The sequence below is a fragment of the Polistes dominula genome, unplaced genomic scaffold (assembly GCF_049000335.1).
Source record: "Polistes dominula isolate Pdom_NZ unplaced genomic scaffold, Pdom_raw_medaka contig_73, whole genome shotgun sequence".
Lineage (NCBI taxonomy): Eukaryota > Metazoa > Arthropoda > Insecta > Hymenoptera > Vespidae > Polistes > Polistes dominula.
Genome location: NW_028300951.1, coordinates 2,555,331 through 2,569,405, shown reverse-complemented (window position 1 = coordinate 2,569,405; position 14,075 = coordinate 2,555,331). Strand labels below are relative to the sequence as shown.

Sequence of the window (14,075 nt, the reverse complement as noted above, 5' to 3'; positions counted from 1 at the left end):
GTTTGTTTATTATCTCTCAATTCTCACGAACTATGTGCATGAAAATTTTAATTACAGAAAAATAAAATCAACTCGTTGGAATAGAATGACAAAAATTATTCTTAATGCGTGTAATAGTTTTAACAATTTTTTTTTTTTTCACAATAAAATTCACATTCAAATTTCAAGAAAATACGAAATATAATAAGAAATTTTTTAATTTTATCTCAATTGCACATTCTATTCCAAATATATATATTTTTTTTTTAATTTCTAAGAAACTAAACCAAACAAAAATGAAATTAAAATATTAGATATATATATACATGATAAAAAGATAATTATTAATCATACATTCTATTTCAAATTGTTTTTCTAAATTTCTAAGAAACTAAATAAAAACCAAAATATTACATATACATAGGATAAAAAAATAATTACAAATTCGTTACATACCACGCTCTCGTGTCTCGCAGTATCGCAAGCACCAGAGTCGAGTTTTCCAATAGAAGGACAAATGAAAGTCCTTCGTACTATGATAATACACTAAATTCACATGTGTCCCCGACACGATCCATCCTTTTTAAGCAATAGGACACCCATTCGTCCGTTATCCATTCGGGTGATCCCTTTTCGCGTTTCTCTTCCATAACACAATTATTCTTCCCTTTTTACACTGATAATTTCTGTCACTCAGCTATATCTATCTTTCTTTATTTCCCCAACACTTCCTAAGAAAGAATTCAATCGTAAAAAGAAAATTTACATTTTTTTTTTATCAATATTGCATTTCCTTTTTCTATTCCGTTTTATTTTTTATTTTTTTATACCAATTTATACGCGCACGATGTGAACGCGTTATTGAATTCGCGCTACAAACAACAAATATACAAACAAAAATAAAACAAAAATAATAATAATAATAATAATAATAATAATAATAAAAAAAAGAAAGAAAAATATGAAATAAATCAAAATACAAAATACAATATTAAAAATAATAATACAAAAGTATAAATATAGTAATAAGAATAACAACAATAATAATAATCATCGTCATAATGAGAGGATGCAGGATACTAAAATAGAGAAATAAAAATACTAAAAAGAAAATTAAATTTTATAATAAATTGAGGAATGGTCGTCGTCGGTCGAGGAATACTAGCAAAATATCGAGTGCTAGTGCATCCTCGTAATACTTCTTTTCCACGTCTCACTACAAATAAGAAGCACCTTCGTCGAGGTCCGCGACGCGTTCCATTCCAATCCGTACGCGGCGTACTATGATGTGCGTTCTCGCTCGGCCGGCCACTCGCTTAAGCGCGCGCGCGCGCACCTTTCTCTCCCTCTCTCTCTCTCTCTCACACACACTCTCTCAATATATATGTGTATATATTATATATATGTGTGTGATATTTCTGTCTAACTCTCTCTCTCTCTCTTTCCTTCACTTTGCTTCCCTCTAACTCCCAATCCCCCTACCACCTCTACCTCACCTCCACCACTTCATCCACCACCACCACCTCCTCCTCCTTCAACGAGGGCGCAACACGGTGCCACCGTCGCTGCCCCCGTATCCAGGCAACTTCCTCGAGCGTGTTACCCTCTCCTCTTTTACTCCTCTTGAACCAGCAACAGCAGCACCACCACCACCAGGACCACCAGTACCACTACCACCTTCTTTTCATCCCTCTCTTTATCTAGCTCTATTTCTCTCTCTCTCTCTCTCTCGCGCGCGCGCTCTTTTTCTCTTTTACTTTCTTGCTTTCTTTCTTTCTATCCCCTGCTGATGAGTCGTTGTCTTCCAACAGCTCCTTTATCGCCTACAATCCAACACTACTATTACTACTACTACAACTACTATTATTACTATCCTCGTCTTTCACCTCCTTGTTCATTCCTCTCGTAATCCTTATCTTCCTTAGAAGTACAACCAGTCTAATGTGTCCATCGAACCAACTCTCAAGTCAAAAACATCACAAATTGGAAGATTCTATATCCTAATTCTCATCTATTCTTTCATATCGTTCTTTCTGACAGTAATGATAAGAATAATGATAAGATTTTGTCATATGTGACGATGAAAATTTATCCAATGTCAAAGAGAAATGTGAATGCACGAATCAGGTGGTTTAAAACACAAAAATTAAGGGAGAACGTGACGTGAAAGTACGTGACGAACTTTGTTAAGAGTTTGTTCATACACGCGTGTTTTTATTTCTTACTTTTTGTTTGTTTGTTTGTTTTTTCTGAAGAGAAAAGAAGAAAGATATGAAAAAAAAATTATAGGTGAAAAAAGAGAGAAAGTGGTAGAAACGAGGATCCTCGCGAGTCCCGTAGTTGGCGGTGTTTTCTCGCGAAACGAAGGACGAGCGAGGGTCGTTTAACCACCAGTACTACTACCACCACCACCACCATCACCACTGCCACCACTTCTACCAGCAGCACCACTACCACTACCACTAAGCAAGACCACCACTTCTACCAGCACCACCTACACCACCATCATCATCAACACCATCACTGGAGCACCACGCCGTATACCGGCGTGTACGCTTCGCAAAGTTGATGATAATGTGCCGATGATGTGCTTTTTTCACATTCAAATATTTTAATAACTAAATTAAACAAACGAATATAGATTAACAATACAAATTAATAAAAAAAAAGTGTGTGTTATTTTATAATAATAAAATAAACGAAAAGTTTGATATAATATTTACGTTGACTATCGTATCTTCATATGTCGAAATATATTCTCTCGAAGATAAAAAGTTCAATAGATTTGCTAGAGAAAGATTGGAAGAAATTTAATTGGGATAATATAAATTAAAAGAAAATGTCAAATCTTTCTTTCTTTCTTTCTTTCTTTCTTTCTCTCGATCTTAAAAACTTAAGAGAGCAATGAAGAAACGGAACAGCAGCAACCAGCAAACCGGCCGTGGTGTTCCCTACGACTCGCAGCCACCACCGGCGCGATATAGATGCGAGAAAAGCACCCCGCATCTCGTGTAAGCCCACCACCACCCCTACCAGCACCTCCATCACCGGTACCACCACCCCTAGAAGAAGAATATTTTCTCCTCCAGTCTCCCTCTCTAGTTTCCCTCCCGGCTAACCCCCACTCTTGATCCAGCAGGAGCCTGCGGAATGGTCCAGCACGCAGCCACCGGTTCCCCCACTTCCAACAACTGGGAGATCTGAGGACAGGGGTGAGGAGAGAAGGGAACAACTGCCTGGGCGGTGGAGTACACCCATCTCCCAGAAGCCCACCCCACAGATCAATATTGTGCCCACCATCGTCGTGTACAGGAGAACTCTCTCACTCTTTCGTTTTACTTCACCATCTCTCTATCTCTCTTACTCTAAACTACCTAACACCATAGCTCTGAAACCGTAAACCTTCCCTCCCTTCTCCTACCCTCATATCCTCTCCTATTTTTTCCTCTCTTTCTCTTTCTCTTCTATCTTGGTTTCTATGTTATACCATATCTATCTCTGTAAATATTTCATAGATCCGATTTATCTCTAAAAGATTTTCCGATACCTTTGAATAACACCAACTAGTAACCAAGTAGAGATGAATTTTCCTTAGTTCTCGAACTAAGTTTCATTACTAAAATTTCTCTAACTAACTCTACGTTTATTATCCTTTTTCTTCAAAGAGGGAAAGATAGAAGAGTTTAGTGATGCGTGGCCCCGGTAACGTTGCTACCACCAGAGGTGGTATAGACCGCCGGGCCAACCAGGGGTGTTTGCCCTCGACGTGCCCTCGTGCAACGATCCGAACCACCGTTTACTGAAATCGGCCTCCAGGATATGTTGTTGCTGTTTCAACGTACTACTACCTGATGACCCCATGTACGATAGGGTTTTTTCAACTCTTATTGTTAAATGTAATGATATCTCTTTTTATTTGTATTGTACTTGTTCAGTCTTCTATTCTAGATATTTCAAATGGTCTTATGTTCTAACCCTAATCTTCAATATTATCTTATTACTTGAACTTGTTCAAAGTCAATAATAATCATTATCGTTGATTATCAATCATTGTATAGTTTATACACAAGTTATTCATTTAACATAAATAATATTTAAATAAATCTTAATAAAATATCTTGTAATAACCATTTATCTATGATATAATAATATTTTTATTTATATTTATATATATATAGGGTGCAACTAAAAATATGATGTTTCCTACAATGTTATTTACCAAATAAAATATATCATTTTCTTGATTACATAGTTGCTATATTCAGGTCTTGTTTACTTGTAAATTTATTTATGTCAAAATCAATAAAAAGAAAATTTGTAAAATGTGATAAAATATTTTTAATTTGTTTTAAAAAAATTTATCAAATATAAATAATTCCTAAAAATCATTCAAATTATTATCTCACGAATTACATATTTCACCAATAAAAAGGAAATATATTTATTTTATTTATATAATTATTATTGTACGTATCATCATTTTAATTTATAGTTGAAGACAATTCATTTTATAAGCTATATATAATATATTAAAGAAAGCTCGACAACGTATTCGTTCATTACAAATATAAGGATTTAATTAATTTTCTTAGTAACACGAGTTTTAATCAAATGAAGTCTTATCATGCAAAGACGTTATGATATTCCGAATAGAAACGCATTCGTTCTCAAGTGATCCTACTTTTATCATGAATGATGATTAATCATATGAAACACCTGTTCTACGCAACATTTCTATTCTCATTGTACCTGCTGTCAATTGAACCCGATGACAATATGTAATTGCCATTAACATAAATGTGTGAATAAGTAAAATTAAAAGTTTATCATTTAATACAAATAGTAAAAGTTGACAAGAATCTGAATATATTTCTTTTTAAGATTGTTGATTAAATTATTAAAAAATTCAATAATTTTTTAATTATAAATATTTTGTCATTGTAAAAATTTATTTTATCTATTGATGGTTCTATCACATTTAAAATTTTTTATTAATAATAGTTTATCATTATAATATCATGGTGATGGTACTTTATCAATGGATAAATGGTTTCAACATAATTTTATATAAAATTATGATTTTAATTGACCTATTTATTAACAAAATTGTAGATACCTACTTGATGAACGGATGATAAGTATTATCTTTTATAAATAAAAATCACTTTCTATTTTAAATGTATATTATTTATAAAAAATTATAGATATCTTCTTAATCTTTTGTTGATAACTTACAATTGAAACTAAACTGATGATAAAGTCTCATTCTCATGAAAATTGTTCGTTTAAATTGCAAATAACTTTTTCAATGATAAAAAAAGAAAACTATATTAACATCAGAAAATAATGTAGATATTCTCATTATCAACGAATACTATTTTACAATTGCAAAAATATTTTTACATGTAGAAATACATACCGGTATTATTTTGGCTATTAAGTGTACCGTGTGTCGATAAGTAATAATCAAAACAATTTTCATCCTTTTTTACAAAGAGTATTACATTTAACCATTTTATAAAAAAAAAAACTATACGTTATGATTTTTTATATTTAAAACTGTAATAACTAAAAAAATAAATATCGTTTCGATGTTACCTTAGTAATCACCAAAAATGTACAACAGGAATCTACTATTATCCATAAATAAATACAATAGAAATCTACATTTCCAACAAAAGTTGATAGAACAGGATTTTACTGTTACTAATTATACGTAAATTTGTAAGTAAAATTATATTGAAGGTCATTTGAAGGTTATAATACAGGTATACCTATAAACGTATTTTTTTATTCCCTAGAAAGTACAATAAAAAAAAAACAAAATATATGTGCACTTACAAGGTAAAAATAGCAGCGACCTCGAACAAATTTCTGGAATGACTTAAAAAGCAAATTTTTTTTTTTATCTTAAATATAACCTCTTTTTTTTAAAACCAATCAAAATATATCATTATACATTTTTCGTATGATTAAAAAAAAATAGGATCATTTAGCTAGTAACCTTCAACGATGAGACATTTTGTTATAACGAAAGAAAATGTATTCTTGGTGTACATCCAATAAACATAGTTCCAAAGTAAACATGGCGGTAAATTTAAACAAGAAAATTAAACGTTTCGCAAGACAAATCTTATATTACCAAATAGAAAAAGATAAAATACCATAAGAAATACAAATTTACATGGATTCTATTATCAGTTAATATTAATATTGTAATTTTCATTACAAAATTACAGATATAAGATAATATTATTATTTTAATACGATCTCGTTTTTCGTATGATTTTTATTCGCAAATGAAACATTATATTATTTTAAATAATACAATTAATTTTTGTACAAACATTTACAAATTCATTGATATGAAAAATATAATAATAAAATTTACTTTGATTATAGAAAAGTCTTAGAAAAAGTGGTTTATCAATGTGATTCGTTCATACTTGTCTGTCCGATGCAGCCGAGCACCACACCACACCATACCATTATCCACTTAAAATATGCGTTCATGCAGAAAACGAATATTTTGCAGGTCACTGCGTGGGAAAAATAATCGAAAAGAATTTTCTTTTTCTTTTTCTTTTTCTATTTCTATTTTTGCTTCCATCGACCTCTTCCTTTTCCCAATGGTATTTGACAATCTTTATGTTAGAAACCTTAAACTTCGTTAGTGACAGATATACATTTTATTTATGTTATTAAACTGCGATTAAAATGGCGCATTAACGTGAATTATAAAAATTGAATTATTATTAATAATACATTAAAAAAACAGATTAAATTTCCTTTCTATTTTCATTAGGATAATAACATACTTAGATTATTTTAATTATAAAACTAAATCTAAAAATCGTGTATTCTTAAAAAGATTGAAATCTTTTTGAATTAGTAACAAATTTTTTTCCTTTCTCCTAAAACTTTATTATTATTATTATTATTTGTTTTCTTACAACTCGGTTAACCAGGTTTTATTTTATTTATAAAAAATTTTTCTATTACATATTTGTAGATTCAGAAATTTGTTGACTGTCGTGAAAAATTGTTCAATTATTGCTATAATTGTATTGTATTTTTTCATCTTGTATTTGTAATCCTATTCCAATGTTTTTTTTTTTCTTTTTTTTCCTTACATTTCATTCGAATTCAGTACTATTTTCGATTATAATTTTTTTTATTGTAACTTTCTAGCATTGTTTTTGAAATATGATGTATAATTCATGTTATTAAAATTGTGCCTTACTGTTTTATTTTATTTATTGTATTATTTTGATACGATATTGCGTTTGTATGCATAGCAGATTGTTGCTAATATCTTCTATCCACTGGTGATATGGTCTATTGTTTCTACTTGTATTTGACATCTCCTGAATGTGTCTGATTGTATGTTTATGTCTTTGATTATGTGTTTCCTGTAGTTTCTTGTAGCCATTGTTTGGCTTGGATTGCTATTGAGAATCCTTCTGTAGTTGGTTATAGTTGTCCTTCTTCCTTCTATAAGCCAGTTGTATATAATAGATATTTTGTCTATGTATGTTTATATACTTGTGTTGAATTGTTAGACGATACTTTCCGTATATAACTTCTTGTGTCCATTCTATTAAAACTTTCGTATCTCATTCGTTTGCTTTTCCTGTTATGTTTCATCTCCATGTATTTTGTTTCAAAAGTTTCAATGATTAGTTGTATTTCGTGTCAACTTTTTTTTCAACTATTACGTTACGTAGTTTCTTTTTTTTTTTTCCACACATGTACTTCTGTTTTTCTAGGTTTTCTAGGTAATTTCGTTCATTCAATATCAACTACTTTTACTCTCGGTGTTATTTCGTGTATTGGGAACAATGTTCATGTTTTATTTCTTGAGTTCTTTTTTTTTTCTGTATCTATTTCAGTCCATTTAATTATATCGAATGAATGCTTTAAAATTGGTATTGCATATGTGTTCATTACTTATCATTGTTATTATTATTCTTGTTGTTGTTGTTGTTATTGTTATTGTTGTTGCAATGCATGGTTGAAAATTATTTGAAAATTGGAGAGAAGAGATAAACGTCGTGCGTATGTATGTATGTATATATATATAGTAGTGTACGTGACAGTTTTGTATCGAATTTAAATTTGAATAATATCAATACGCGTATATACTAATATAATATTTATAACACAGAAACGTAATGTAAATACTTGTTTAAGTATATCATTCGCATCATTTCTAGAGACGATTTGGTATAACAGAATGATTTTATTTCAATACAAGCACGATCATGATTAATTACAATTTAACCTATATTCCTTAATTTACTGTAACAACAATAATAACAATAATATTAAAAAATAATTGATAATATTAATGAAAAGTAAGATAAATTTATTCCAATATTACGAAAGAGAGAGAGAGAGAGAGAGAGAGAGAGAGACTCTTCAAATTTGTTTGTTTTATTTTCCCCCTTTTTTTTTTTTTTGAGATCTTGTTAAGAATTGAATAAACTTATGGTGTTTTAAAATACAAGGAAAATAATTTCAATTTCTATCTGAAATGGATTCTAAGAGATGAATGGTATAATCGAGAATACTTACTGATATTGGTTCTAGTTATTTTAAGCATGCATAATTCATCGATCGGAGAATAATTATTAAGCTCAATGCATATGGAATAATTTTCAATATCGTTTAATACGATACTACTACTGTTGTTTCCTATCAATCGAATTAAGATTTATTGTATACTATATATAGATGCATTCATTAAATATTTATTAAAATATATATATATACTAAGAATTATTATTATTAAATTTAATTAAAAATACTTTGTTTTTATTTAATTTAAATATATATTAATAATAAAAAAAAATATATATTCTAGTCAAACGTAAATTAATTTCAATGCTAATTGTAAGAAATATATTTTATTTCAGGATACATAAAATATTATATAATTACAGTTTAAAATAATATATTAATATTAATATTTAATGAAAATTACTATTATTATTATTATTATTACTAATTAAATTAAAATAATATATTAATATTAATATTTAATGAAAATTATTATTATTATAAGTATTATTACTAATTAAATAATAATATTAATAAAATGTTATTTATTTATTTGTTTTTTTTTCTTTTTAATATCAATATTTGATTATAATCACTATTATTATTTATTTATTTATTTATTTATAAGAGAAATGAGAAATATAATTGAAAAAGCAAGTTACTAAGCTCACAATCCATCATGAAGAAGAATAACTATGAATTATGGATCGAACTAACCGTTTAAATTCAATACACTTTTATATATATATATATATATATATATATACGTACTGATTCTTCTCCAGCTAGTTTGCGTTTCACTTAACCTTTGCTCTTGTTCTTCTTCTTCTTCTTCTTCCTTTAATTCTCTTTTGCTTTACCAAGAGATAGAATTTGCTTTTACATCATTGATCAGATATTTAAATACTCGTATAAACGTTTCGATGTATATTTTACTAGAAAAAAACCCCCCCCCCCCACAAAAATATAAAATTAAAAAAATAATGAGGAAATTGTATAAGACAAGAAAAGAATAAATCTTTGTAAAATTGTTCTGATAATTTAACATGTTATGAATCATGCTAATTATTCATTGTATTTTTAATGAATAATCAGATCGAAGATTAAACGATTAATTTTCATTATATTTCTTTCATTTTTATTTTTATTTTCGTTTTCTTTCGTGGTATTCTCAATTGACACATGCTTTCAGATTTTTTTTTCCTTTTTTTTTATTTTTCAACATGTGTCATGGAAAATTAATAACGTCCGTTATCTGTTATAACTATAATTCCCTTATTGGTCTGACTGTATATATATATATATATATATATATATACATAAAATAATAAAAAAAAAAAAAAACATAAAAAGTAAAAAAGAAATGAATATGGAAACTCGATCTGACGCTAGACGATAAGCAAAACATAATTATTGATGATGAAAAAAAAAAAAAACAAGACATTATCCACACGACAGTGAATTCTTGTTTAAAAACTTGTCTACCTGTAAAATATTTGTCTCAACGATTCCTGGAATTTTGCTCATAATTTATCGTCAATCGGATATTAAATATATTTTACAAAAAAAAAATGAAAAAAAAAAAGAAAAAATGAAAAAAACAGATAATCAATGGAAAAAAAACCAAAACAAAAAAAGGAAACGTAACATGCGACGAATAAATTTTACAGAAAAGAAAAATTGGTCATATTACAAATAAAATTAAAGAACGTGTAATAACAATCATTCATTTTTTTCCTTATCATCGATTTTTCAAGACGATGATTAATTGAAAAAAAAAAATAACACTAAATTATTTCTGTGATATTTTTTAATACGCATATTTCTTTAAACACGTTATTTTTATTTGTATTTCTTTTTTTTTTTAATTTTTAATATGTTTCAAGAATAAATACATTAATATATATATATATAATAATAATATTATTATTATTCTATGGTATATTAATAATATTATATAATATCTATATTATTAATATTAATAATATTTTAATTTTAATATAATATAAGTTGATATATAGAACCCTCTGTTTAACCCCTTAAATAATAGAACAATTTAATATTTTCTTCTTCTTTTTTTTTCCTAATATCAGAGATTTCTATCATTTTATTCAACAATCGTCCAATCAAATTTCATTCCAATCTTTGTCCAAAACTTTTTATCTCTCTGTTGTTTTTTTAAACATTCTTTGTTGATAAATTTCTTCCTTTCATCGTTTCTTCAATCTTCGATGAATAAATCGAGGTTAAAAAAGGGTTTACACGGTTCGTTTGTTTCTCTTATACAATCTGCATCCATTGAGTGAAAGAAAGAGAGAGAAAGAGTAAGAGTGAGTGAAGCAAGTGAAAAAAAAAATAAAAAAAAAAAGAGAGAGAGAGAGAGAGAGAAAAAAAAGGTTTAAGAAAATCGAGCGTTATCGAAAAGAGTGGCAAACGAGCCGACGAAGCGAATGCTCGTACTGTGGAAACTCAATACTTACCCTTCCTTTAAACTTCATCCCACCCGCAATGCGTAAAATACTTTATCGTGAATTTCATAGAGTTCAGATATAAATATACTGAATATCACACCCCATCCCCTCAACCCCTCCCTCAAAAAATCGATTTAACTAAAAAAAAAAAAAAAAGGAAATACAACACAAACAAAAATTCGATATTGTTTTATTGATCAAATTTCAAACCGCGTTAACGTTTTGCCGTATCAAGATATTATTATGAATGTTCTTTCAATCGCAAGATTTTCCAAAACAAAAATCATAGGCATAAAATGACAAAAAAAAAAAAAAAAAAGAAAAAAGAAAAATCAAACAAAAATATCAAAATTTGTGCGGTTAATTTTTCTTGTTCTTGTAAAAAAAGGAAAATGAACAACAAATCAATATTGGTTTATTAATAATAATTATGATATTACGTTGTTTCTTTTGGTGACACAAATTTGTTTAATTACAGTATTTAAAAAAAAAAAAAGAAAAATTAACAAAATTATATAAACAATATTTATATTTTTATAAATATGTACAATTAATTATATATACAATACAGTAGGTCTCAAAATACATGTCAATTAAATTTGTTATATTTTTGATTCTTTTTTTTTTAAACTACTTGTGAAACAAACGACACGTATCTATATATATATAAAATTCAGGTAAGTCAATAGAACACATGATACATGGTTACAAAAATATGTTTTCTTTTTTTTTATATCCGTGTATACGTAAACGTTGATACGACGATATTAACTTCGATTCTAATTTACTCATCCTTTAATTGAATGACTCTAATTACTTCAATTAAAATTATCTAAAGGAAAATTTTCGTGTACAAACACGTCTGACAGTGAGATATAAAAATACATCGTTGGTAAAAAAAAAAAAAAAAAAAAAAAAAACAACAAAGAAAATGTATACACAAGATACGTACGAGTAAATATACGACATTGGGGATGATAAGTGGTAATAATAGTTTCGATTTTAATTTGACTATCTATTTAATCAAACGATTTTAATTATTATTATTATTATTATTATTGTAACATAGAATGGACAAAAAAACATTTCCAAATAAATAATTTAATGATGTGTAATGATTATTAAAAATAAAAATAAAATTAAATTACTATGTGTTTATAAGAGTACTATAAACGAGTCACGTGAATTTACATTATTTTAATAATTCAAATTTGTATATGAATAAAAAAAGAAAATTAATATTAAATTAAAATAAAACCATAAAAGAAACAAGAAAAAGAGGAATAAAAATATTGATTAGGGTAAGAGGGTGAGGGGTAGTAAAAATGATTAAAAATTAAAAAATAAGAAACCACCTCTAGAAAAAAAAAAATGTTGTTAATATAAATGCAAGAAAACCTTTTGTAAATTGTTACGTCATTCCAGTCCAACATAAAAAAAAAAAAAAAAATACATACACAGATACATACATACATAGGTACTTTTCGTTTTTACATACACGTGATTGGATATTTTTTAAAAACCACCCTGGGCAAAGTAAAACAAGCCGCAAAACAAACGAGCCGTTAGTATACAATGAAATTCGAGAACAAAATTTTCTCCCTCTCTCTCTCTCTCACACACTCTCTCTCTCTCTCTCTTTAACCATCTCTTTTTCTAAAGGGTGAACATTTTTATATTTTTTTTTCTCTAATTTTTTTTTCTTTTTTTATTTTCTTTTCCTACGGTTAGCTCCCTTAGGTCTCGATAACATGGGACCTTTCTCTCTCTTTTACTCTTTTGCCACTCTGTTAGCTCCATCCTTTCTTGACACCTCTTCTCCCTCTCTCTCTCTCTCTCTCTCTCTCTCTCACTCTCTTTTTCTTTTTCTATCTTTCTCTGTTGCACGCTCTATCACCATTGAAAGCACTGCAGTACGTTATGTCTAAACGCCGGCGAATAAAAGCTCGAAGCCAGCGAAGTGAGTATACGCTTCGTCACTTCTAATTTTAGCACAAAGGGTGCGGTGAATGTGTATCCTATCTGTGTGTGTGTGTGTATGTGTCTGTATATGTATATATATATATATATGTATAACATGTATTAGTATATACGTCTCTTTTTCCCTTCTTCCCTCCCTCCCTTCCTCCCTACTCACTATGATATGTGTGCGGTGTGTGTGCTTTCTGTGCATATGCACGAACAACACACTCGAACACAAAATACAATCACGCATCATGTTCATACAAGTATAAGTAAACGTGTTAAAATGTGTAAGTGACGCTTCACTATTCCCCTGTATATTCGATGTAATATATTTGTAGTGTATATGTTGAAAATATATGTGTGAGTTAGTGTGTGTGTATAATACGTGCTCGTGGCGTATTAAAAGAGTAGGATATCCACTTATTGGATTTCCATGACCACCATCATGGCGTACGTCGTGACATCTTTATAAGTATCTTTTCTTCTTTATTTCTTTTTTATCTTCTTTATTTCTTCCTTATTTTCGTCCTTATTCCATTCTTCTTTTTGATATCTCTCTGTGATTTTTAACAAAGTATAATATATATGAATTCAAATCGGTATTATTTACTTGACAAGGACAACTTTTTATCCCTCTTAACCTTACTCGTTATTATTTTATATTTATCGTTGTGCATGGTGATGGTGGATATTATTGCGACGAGATCAACCCTCCACCCTCTATCTACCAACCGATCAAAAATGCAAAGAATATTTGGAATATTTTGATGCATAATGTTAACTTGAATATATATTTATGTTTCGTTTGGTACTTTTTCTTCTGAATTCATGAATTTGGTGTATCTTTTTCTTTTCTTTTCTTTTCTTTTTATTCTTTAAGTAGAAAATATTTGAAATATTTTCCGAAATATCGACGATCTTAATAATTCGAATTTTTATGATTGTTCTTTGTACGCTCATTGAAATTTCATAATATTCGAATTTTATTTTATTCATCGAACATGGAGAAGAATAACTTTTTTTTTTTTTTTTTTTTTTTGTTAAATCGAACAACGTGCGTTAACTTTTGTGAAAGAAAGTAGAATAAAAATAGAAAAA

The 14,075-nt window shown here is 28.3% G+C and overlaps 1 protein-coding gene across 6 annotated transcripts in view; it reads right to left on the bottom strand.

The window, feature by feature from the left end:
• The window catches only part of nAChRalpha6 (nicotinic acetylcholine receptor alpha6), a 354,431-nt gene extending 353,082 nt beyond the window's left edge, over window positions 1–1,349 (bottom strand). For 3 of the 6 annotated variants that reach the window (XM_089172139.1, XM_089172144.1, XM_089172142.1), the window contains exons 1-2: window positions 1,213–1,348; window positions 436–710 (exon numbers count right to left, since the gene is read on the bottom strand). The gene's annotated coding sequence lies outside the window, so the exon portion shown is untranslated. Of the gene's footprint in view, window positions 1–435; window positions 852–1,212 lie in introns of those variants that run through there. The other 3 variants (XM_089172143.1, XM_089172140.1, XM_089172141.1) reach the window with 3 other exon arrangements.
• Window positions 1,350–14,075: the final 12,726 nt, after the last annotated feature.